Source organism: Bos indicus, chromosome 8 (genome assembly GCF_029378745.1).
Source record: "Bos indicus isolate NIAB-ARS_2022 breed Sahiwal x Tharparkar chromosome 8, NIAB-ARS_B.indTharparkar_mat_pri_1.0, whole genome shotgun sequence".
Taxonomy (NCBI): Eukaryota; Metazoa; Chordata; class Mammalia; order Artiodactyla; family Bovidae; genus Bos; species Bos indicus.
Genome location: NC_091767.1, coordinates 30880996 through 30892123, shown reverse-complemented (window position 1 = coordinate 30892123; position 11128 = coordinate 30880996).

Sequence of the window (11128 nt, the reverse complement as noted above, 5' to 3'; positions counted from 1 at the left end):
TTTCTAACACCATACACAAAAATAAACTCAAAATGGATTAAAGATCTCAACGTAAGACCAGAAACTATAAAACTCCTAGAGGAGACCATAAGCAAAACACTCTTAACATAAATCACAGCAGGATCCTCTATGACCCACCTCCCAGAATATTGGAAATAAAAGCAAAAATAAACAAATGGGACCTAATTAAACTTAAAAGCTTCTGCATAACAAAGGAAACTATAAGCAAGGTGAAAATACAGCCTTCAGAAAGGGGAAAAATAATAGCAAACAAAGCAACTGACAAATAATTAAACTCAAAAATACATAAGCAACTCCTGCAGCTCAATTCCAGAAGAATAAACGACCAGTGAAAAAATGCGCCAAAGAACTAAACAGACATTTCTCCAAAGAAGACATACAGATGGTTAACAAACACATGAAAAGATGCTCAACATCACTTATTATCACAGAAATGCAAATCAAAACCACAATGAGGTACCATTTCAAGCTAGTCAGAATGGCTGCTATCCGAAAGTCCATAAGCAATAAATGCTGGAGAGGGTGTGGAGAAAAGGGAACCCTCTTACACTGTTGGTGGGAATGCAAACTAATACAGCCACCAAGGACAACAGTGTGGAGATTCCTTAAAAAACTGGAAATAGAACTGCCATACGACCCAGCAATTCCACCTCTGGGCATACACACCGAGAAAACCAGAATTGAAAGAGACACGTGTACCCCAGTGTTCATCACAGCACTGTTTATAATAGCCAGGACAACGAAGCAACCTAGATGTCCATCAGATGAATGGATAAGAAAGCTGTGGTACATTTACCCAATGGAGTATTACTCAGCCGTTAAAAAGAATGTATTTGAATCAGTATAATAATGCATATATATGAATTAAGAAAGATGGTAATGATAACCCTGTATGTGAGACAGAAAAAGAGACACAGATGTATAGAACAGTCTTTTGGACTCCGTGGGAGAGGGCGAGATTGGGATAATTTGGGAGAATGGCATTGAACATGTATATTATCATATGTAAAATGAATTGCCAGTCCAGGTCCGATGCATGACATAGGATGCTCGGGGCTGGTGTACCAGGATGACCCAGAGGGATGGTACAGTGAGGGAAGTGGGAGTGGAGCTCAGGATGGGGAACACATGTTCACCCGTGGCAGATTCATGTCAATGTATAGCAAAACCAATACAATATTGTAAAATTAAAAAAAAAAAAACCAATAACCACTAGTTTGAAAATAATTAAAGCTTTGAATATATGTATAAAGAAAAAATAAATAAATTTACAGTTGGTGTAAAGTGTCCTGTATGTATCCAGTTTATGTTTTCAAGTGACTACATAATTGTCTCAACACTACTTACTGAGTATTATTGATATTATCAACTGGATTCAGTTGCCCCTCTTTTACATTCTAAATTGCTGTATGGTTTTGAATTTATTTCTGGGTTCTCTGTTGTACATCCTTGCCCTCATTCATCTATACCATGCTGGTTTAATCATTAGAATTTAAATTAAAAAAAAAAAAAAACACCTTGGATGTTCCTGGTGGTACAGGAGATGGAGTTTCAATCCCTGGTCTGAACAAATTCCACAAGCCTCAAAGCAATTAAAGCCCATGCACCACAACTACTATGCCTGCACCACTACTCTTGGAACCTGTGTGCCCAGAGCCTGTGCTCTGCAGCAAGAAAAGTCATGGCAATAAAAAGCCTGTGCACCACAACAAACAGTAACACCCCCATCATTGTAACTAGAGAGAGCCTGTGTGCAGCTATGTAGACCCAGTTCAACCAAATACATTAATTAATTAAAAATAAAGTAATAAATCTGGTATCACTTATCTCTAGATCATCACTGCATCTCATACTCTTAAAAGACAAATTCTTTATTATTTTTCATATTTTCCCCTAAAGACAATTTGTTATCATCATCTGTTTCTCCACATAAGCATTTACCCAGAACACATTTACTGTAAAAATTGGGAATTGCCAAAGTGTGCTTTATCAAATGACAGATGTGGCAAGAAGCAGCCCTGTTGTAGAAAAGAAAAAAAGAAACAATTCTATCATATGAGAGAAATATTTCCAGAAATATAAGCTGTTTCCAGAAAGTTCCCTCCACCAAAAATGCCTCATCATTCTTTAGCAGTGACATCAAGAAGATAAACAACTTTCATACTTTAGAATATATTAATAATAAAGTTTGAATATGAAATATTTGAAGCTCCTTCTAGAAGCAAACTATTCTGTCATTATGGTATATAATATCATTTTCACTCAGTCATATTTCCTATATAAGTCTGTTCATAATAGATAAGTTTATATGCAAAGCAGTGGATGCAAAGTACTTTTTCTATTGTTTCTAGTTTTAACATAATAGTTACACTTTTAAAAAGAGGTAGTTTTTAATTTATAAAAACCTTAATGAAAATTTTTAAAAAATCAGGGAAGCTTTCTACAAAACAAGACTTTGATAAATCTTTGTTCAATAAGCTACCACTGTTTTGTATTTAATAAGGCTAGATCTTTATTCTTCTAAGGGCAACATATAAAGTCATAACTGTAGCAAATGCTATTTTCTATGTATTGCAGAATTTTTTGGAACCTTTAGAAAGAAGGGAAACATATGGATCCAGTAATGATGAGAGATCAAAACAGCGCCTTCTGTCAACAGTAGCAATTCATGCAGATCTCTAACACTGCAGATTCTCTACAGCTAAAGAAAGTCCACCAGAGAGATCAATCTGAAAAATGCATCTTACAAAGTGGTATCATTCTCTAAAGTTTCTGTTGTAAGTAGATTCTGCTTAAGGACAACCAAACTTGCTGTAGGAGAAGGGAAGTAGAACTCAGATTACTGGGCACTAAATGTGGTATTTTACATGCCTGCTGGCAGGACTTCCATATTTGTTCCACTAAGGTGTGGTTGCAAATAGTGGACTCCTGAGGTAAGCTGACTGGATATGAATTTACTCCTGGCCACTTAGTCACATGGCTTGGGTGCAGGTTATTTAAGCTTTCTATAATAACATTTTCATCATCATGAATAGTAAAATTAAAGTATTGTAAATATTAAAAGAGTTAATATTATAACAGTGCCTGGCATAGAATGCTAATTAATATTATCATAATTTCCACTTTACTGACAAAGAAACAGTTTAGAGTTATGAACAGTTAATTCATATGCTGATTAAGTGGTGGAGTTTGGTTTCTAGTACTATCCTCTCTGAAGCCCTGGTTAACGATTTCCTCTAGACCTTTGCTACTCACAGAGAAGGCGATGGCAACCCACTCCAGTACTCCTGCCTGGAAAATCCCATGGATGGAGGAGCCTGGTAGACTGCAGTCCATGGGGTCGCTGAAGGTCGGACACCACTGAGCGACTTCACTTTCACTTTTCACTTTCATGCGTTGGAGAAGGAAACGGCAGCCCACTCCAGTGTTCTTGCCTGGAGAATCCCAGAGACTGGGGAGCCTGGTGGGCTGCCGTCTATGGGGTCACACAGAGTTGGACATGGCTGCCTTCAGGACTTAGCAGCGGCAGCTTGCTACTCAGTGTGTGGTCCTTGGATCACAGCAGCATCAGCATCACTTGGGAGCTTGTTAGATGCAGAATCCTGGGTCTGTTTCAGACTCCCAGAGCCAGAATCTATAGGTAAACAAGATCCCAGGTGATTGCTATGCACAAAATGTTGAGAAATACCACGGAACTCACCACCACCCAATCAAAGCTCTGCTAAAGATTCATCTACATGCAGTCTTTTGCTATAGAAACCTCCATTATCCCAGAAAAGGATATATCTTCAATACTTTAAGCTCTATTTTCTTCTTTGTAAAGTGTACAGCCTAGAGGCTAACTCTCAGGACTGGTGGCTAATTTGTCTGTAGTTGAACTGTTTCTACTATTTTCTCTCTCTCTGTCTCTCATTTTTTTATTCCTACATTTATATGTTGAATTTATTTACCACCGCTCAAGGTTAGTTGTGCTCCATGGTTCTTAGCAAAATTCCACTGAATTATTCATTGTTAGGGGCAGGATTTTATGAAGATAGAATAGATTTGATAGATTGTGGAACTAGACAAAACTGAGTCCAAATGGTAATCCTTTAACTTAAAAATGATACAAATGAACTTATATACAAAACAGAAATAGACCGACAGACATAGAAGACAAACTTATGGTTACCAAAGAGGAAAGGGAGAAGGGATAAATGAGTTTGGGATTAGCAGATAGAAACTACCATGCATAAAATAGGTAACCAAGGACTACAGTACAGCAAAGAGAACTATACTCAATATTTTGTAATAACCTATAAGAAAAAAATGAAAAAGAATGTACATATCTATGAAGGGAATCATTCCCTATATACCTGAAACATTATAAATTAACTATACTTCAATTAAAAACCAAAAGGTCATGACAGCAAGAACAACAAAATATGGAAATAAATATAATTTGTCTCTAAACATTTTATTTAACCTCTGTGATATTTTGCGTCCTTATCCTTAAACATGGAGATATTAATAGGTATATCTCAGGGTTGTGAATGTTAAATAAAATCAAGATACAAAAAAGCACACAATGCATTAATAGGTACTCAACAGATTTAAAACTAACTCTGACCTACAGCAGGATGCTTCCTGTCAAAGTTAAGGAAACTCACACAGAAGACCCACTGCATTTAAAGGGATGGAAGACAATGGCTGCCTTCAGGGAAATCAGGGTGCTCAAATTGTATTTAAAGTAATATCTTCTACATTTAGAAGAATTGGAACAAGCCCTAGGAGGGCTCTGTTTCTTAGAATCATTAGTTTCATTTTGGGCTGTACAAATGTTATTTTAGGAGGATATTTTTCATGAATTGAAAGAAATCTTGTCCTTTTAATCTCATCATTTTTTTTGAATGTTGCCCCAATCTTAAGAGGAATTTTTATTTCATATCAGAGCTAATTCTTTACTTGGGAGCATAGCACCAATTGTATTAACAAAAAACTGAGGTCAGTGAGCAGAAATTTGCCTTCTGTTGTCATGTAGGAGAGAGTGCTCCTTCCTCATGGCAGGAAGGCCCAGCAGTGTTTGTGAGGCCTCTTCTATCCTCTGGTTCTCAGGGCCACTGTGCGGTACACAAGGAACAATCGAAATGCTGGTTAGGCATACAGCTGCTTTGCTCTATGAGGCACCCAGTGAGTTAAAGGACAAGGACTCCAGATATATGCAAAATCCTCAGGTTCCACAGCTCAGGTAAGTCCCTGAAATCTATCAAAAATGATAGAATCATGCTTATAAAAGTGTACATATAATTTAAAATAAAAAAGAGTTTAAAAGTAATTTGAAAAAAAATATTATATTTCACACAATGTTATTACCTTCTTTTCACACTCCTTAAACATTAAACTTAAAAGCAACCTAAACCCTTTGCCTCACAGTTCAGCTGAAGTTATTGCAGGGTTCTGTGGGGTTTGGCACACTGGAAGTTGGGTTTCATTGTGATTTGCTGTTTGTGCACATTGAATAGGTACACAGTTTCTGCACATTTTTTCTTGATGCCGTTTCCTTTTTTTTTTAACAAAGGAGAAAAAATATAGAAAAGAAAAAAGAAATAGTAAAGACTCTGCACAGTTTGGGGGCAACTTTCTGCTCACATAGGTTCATGGAAATTTGGTGGACTATGTACATGTAAGTTGATTTAGTCTTTTTCTCCTTTACTGAAGTATTCAAATATGAAGATGTCTGGATATGAACAGCTCTTCTATAATGTCTACAAAATTTAGAATTTTTTTTTCAAGTATATCCTGGAGAGATGATGCCCCTAGAATTTCCTTCCCTTCAGAAATCTCATTTATTACTGGGAGTTGAGAAGAAGGAGCTAGTTAAGAATGCTGCTGCTGATTGCCTCATTTCTCACCCTGTAGAATAGGGCTTGTACTGTGTGCATGCTCAGTCCTGTCTGAACTCTTTGCTATCCCAGGGACTTTAGCCTGCCAAGCTCCTCCGTCCATGAAATTTTCCAGGCAAGAATACTGGAGTGGGTTGGTGTTTCCTGCTCCAGGTGATCTTCTCAACTGAGGGATTAAACCTGCATCTCTTGTGTCTCCTACATTGGCAGGGGGATTCTTTACCACTGTTCCACCTGGGAAGAGAATAGGGTTTATGCATCTCCAAACATGCTAGATGTATGGAAAAAGGTTCTAAGATTCTTGTATTACATCTACAATACATTCAAATAAACTTCGTTTGCTTCCTTTACCACTACTTGTTAGCATTCTTGTTTCCATGACCTGCTTTCCATGTATGTGTGTGTGTGTGTGTGTATGGCTCTTTTACTGTTGTCAAGCTAGCCCTCGAATACTCAATTATTTGGATCAATTGTCTTGATTTGAGTTTTCCAGGTGGCACTGCTGGAAAGGAACCCACCTGCCAATGCAAGAGAAGTGGATTGGAGCCCTGGGTTGGGAACATACCCTGGGGGAGGGCATGGCAACCCACTCCAGTATTCTTGCCTGAAGAATCCCATGGACAGAGAAGCCTGATGAGCTACAGTCCATGGGGCCACAAAGCTTAGGATATGACTGAGGTGACTAAGCACACAGCACAATCCTTTGGAATATGGTTTTCAGTATTTGTCCTCCATCTCCCTATCCCCCATAGTACATTGTACTTGTCCCAATGTGGCTTAATGAATTACAATGTGGCTGGTGGGCAAAAGGGAGATTTGAAACATTCACTTGCCTTGAAAGAACAAAACTCTCATATGGTTCCAGAATATGAAAGCCTATATAGGTCATGTTTCCTCTACGATATCAGTGATTTATCATTCTTTAGGCCTCCCTTTGCAATACCTTTATAAGTAATTTTATTTAAATGAGAATTAGAATTCTTTTTTGAACCTTCTTTGTGCAAAAGTGGCAGGGGATATTCAATCAGCCGGTCTTGTAAGCTGTGAATATTTTCTTTGCTCTGGAATTTGCACTGGCAGGTAGAAGAGAGTGAGTAGTGGAGATCTCTTGAACTTCTAGGGTACAGAATCAAGGATCTATTTCATAGGTTAATTCCAAAGCATCCATAGTTATGTGGGAGCTCCTCTATGCCTCCTGAAGTAATCAAGTTCCCAGGCTTTCTCTATATGTGGTTTTCTTTGAATGCTTCCCAGGTGATGTGGCTACATTTTATCATGGAAACTACCATATTTTATCAATCTAAGTTATTTATATTTTCACATTTTAGCTTCTCAGAAATTGAAATGCAATAATTGATGGTGCATCATAATTTGATTGCCAGTATATTTTTGTTCTTAGTGGCACATATGTTTGAGGTTCCATTTTATAATCAAAGTCATCTTAGATTCAGTGATTTACAGTCACTTCTTTAAGTGCACCTTCAAAGATTGTCTACCTTTCAAATCTAGAATTATAACAGGAATCACAATCTTGGCCATCTCTGTATTCTATTCCCAAAAGAAGAGCATTTTAAAACACACTTTAAAATAAAATGAATTTAAAAACTCACAAAATGTTTAGAAAACATTTCATGTTTCAATTTTTGTCATTTACTGTAAGTTGTTGTTCTGAAAGCTCTTTTCCTTTTAAACTCACTGCAAGTGTCCATAATAAATGAGGCCTTCATTTGAGAATGGTGAGCCATGGTAGTCAAATAACTACTGCTATATCATGTATCTTTACTTCCAACAAAAGAACATCCTGAATTGGATCCATGCATTTGATCTTGTCAATTACTGTGATAGTGAAAATGTCTACAATTTTGAATCAACTGTCGTGAGCCATTTAGTTATACTAGGGTCATGTCATGATATCATTAAACCTTAAAGTCCTTGTTCCAAAGATAGCTTATATATTAGATTATCTTCAAATATGCAAGACAAGTTTAATATTGCTCTCTAATGATTTGCTATGTTCTCTAGATATTTAATCTTTGTTTAGATTTGTGCTTAGTTTTGAATAAAGTTAGGAGAGGAGGATGGGGGACTAGAGGCGTTTATTGAGTGAAACCACCCTGAATCCTTCATGGCTACTGACCAAGCAGTAATGGAAAACGTGAACCAAGAAATAAAAATCTCAACAACATAGTAAAATCTGTTCTTCTCTGTCTATATATAAACCTTATGTGTTGGCTTTGGCAGCAGTTTGAACTTTGTCATTCCAATTAAGTTCCTGAAATTCACTAGATATCCCTTCTTTTTACGGGAAAACATCTGCAAGTGTATTTATCTGGTTATAAACAAGAATATGTTTTACTTTTCAAATGACATAGCAGAAATATTTATTTGTTACTAACAATATATATCATTAGCCCACCACAAAAACCTGTGAGCACATGCTCATTATGAAAATAGCATTCATAAGTTTAAAAATATACTAACTAGAGAAACACACAGAGTGCTCTGTACCTTAAACATTTTGATTGTACTGTTGAAAGAATTTCACTTTGTTGCACAGAAAACTGCTCTTAAACTTTCTTTGGGAAAGAAAAGTTTAAATCTTTGAAAACACACACACGCACACACACACACACATGCGAGTGCATATCTGTACTGTATTTTATGTACTTAAGATGAAACTTTTTTTTTTTCACTTTGTTAAAATTCTTGAATTTGATGCATCTTATAGTCAATGGCAAGGCAGGGTTGGATTGAAACCTTATCCTTTCTTTATGGTATAAAATAGGAAGTATTACAACCAATGCTCTTATAAATAAAATATAAAACTATGATAATGATGATGGTAAAGTAATAACTGCCAGTTATTATTTACCCTTGTTTAGGTACTATTTGAATACCTTATGTGATTTATTTAATATTCACAACTATCCTAAACAGCAGTATTGTTAGATCATTTCTATAGGTGAGGAAACTAAGATCTTGAGAATTTGAGTCTAACTTGCCCCTACCACTAATGATACAAGTTGAGGTTAGGATCTGGATTCAGGTGTGCTGATGTGAAAGCTTGATCTTTTAAGAGGGGTGCAATTGACCAACTTAAAAAATAACGACTCATGTTCGCTTTTGTCTGAAAGCTTGCACTTACCAAGTATTGTACTTTCTGGGGCACTCACAATGATAATAAAGCTCGATTAATGATGTCATCATTAGGTGGTAAAACCCATCTTACTGTATCTTTAAAATTTCAGCTATTCAGGCAGAAAAGCTTATCTTCTTTCAGTTTATGTTTTCTGTAGACCTTTTTTTGGGTTAGACACAGAGCTGAGTAAATACTGCAGGCATATGATAAGGAAAGAGATTCAATTTAAATAAAACTAAGGAGCAAGACCTGGGTCAAGATTGAGGATCAGTAGCTCTGGGTTCTATTGTGGTGATCTTCTATCACTGTATTGCTGTGAACTAGGACCTCAAAGTCCTTTCCCGTGACTGGGCTTTTGCATAAGAATCCCTGAACTACATTTCAAGATTGTGATCATAAAATGAGATTAAATAAGAGAAAGTAGTTTACAAAGCACAAACAGCAGAAGATATATTTGGCACTATTCATTCCTAATGGATTCATAGACATAATCACTGACCAGAGATTTTTTTTCATGTAGATCTTGAGCCTCACAATAGAAGGCATGTGTGGGGGAAGTAGAATTATGGTCTGATAATCTCAAATAAAACATTTCAGAGCTCTGTATAGCCATTTCATTAGCATCCATTAAATTAATATTGCTTCTATTTTAAGTTGGTGCAGAAGTAAGTGCAGTTTTGCATTGTTGAACTTTGCTGTTTGTAATTGGAATAGATTATTAAATAAATGCAGTTATGTTATACATCATTTTAATGCATATTTCTGGCTTTATGTTTTTCTGCTAATGACTTATTAATTGCTATTTATTTGAAATTTATTTTAGACTAGGGAAAGTATGTTAGACCAAAAGCAAATTTGAGCGATTTTCTTATTCAAGTTCAAAATGGGTTGTAAAGCCAGCCAAGAATGCAACAACAACGAATTTGGCCCAGGAACTACTAATGAACATACAGTGTGGTGGTGCTTCAGGAAGTTTTGCAAAGGAGACTAGAGCCTTGAAGATGAGGAGTGTAGTGACCAGCCATTGGAAGTTGACAATGACCAATGGAGAAGATCATTGAAGCTGATTCTCTTACAACTATATGAGGAGCTGCCCAAGTACTCAACATCAACCTTTCTATGGTCATTTGGCATTTGAAGCAACTTAGAAAGCTGAAAAAGCTTGATAAGTGGATGCCTCATGAGCTGACCGCAATTAAAAAAATAATAATCATTGTTTTTAAGTGTCGTCTTCTTTTATTCTACACAACAACAAACCATTTCTCGATCTGATTGTGATCTGTGATGAAAAGTGAATTGTATACGACAATTGGCGACAGCCCACTCAGTGGTTGGACTGAGAAAAACCTCCAGTACACTTCCTAAAGCCAAACTTACACCAAAACAAGGTAATGGTCACTGTTTGGTCGTTTGCTCCTGATCTGATCCATCTCAGCTTTCTGAATACTGGCGAAATCATTACATCTGAGAAGTGTGCTCAACAAATTGATGCAATGCACCAAAAACTGCAAGTCCTGCAGCCGGTGTTGGTCAACAGAAAAGGCCCAATTCTTCTCTACAACAACACCCAACTGCAAGTCATACAATCAATGTTCCCAAAGTTGAATAAATTGGACTTTGAAATTTTGCATCATCCACCATATTCACCTGACTTCTTACCAACTGTCACTTCTTCAAGCATCTTGACAAGGTTTTGCAGGGAAAGGAGTTCCACAACCTGCAGGAGGCAGAAAATGCTTTCTAAGAGTTCATCAAATCTGAAGGATGAATTTTTATGGCACAGGAATAAAGAAACTTATTTCTTGTTGGCAAGAATGTGTTGATTGCAATGGTTCCTATTTTGATTAATAAAGATGTGTTTGAGCGTATTTATAATGATTTAAAATTCACAGTCTGAACCCGCAATTATGTTTGCACCAACATAATACATACAGGTACAAATGTTCAGTTCTCTGTCTCAGTCTCTCTTGGTCTGTCTCTAGTATGGTGGATAATATATTACCTTTGGTTCTAGAGGCAAATAAATTTATTTGAGTTGCAGCTTTACTACTTATTCCACCGTGAACCTGTTGTATAACTTTTAAGA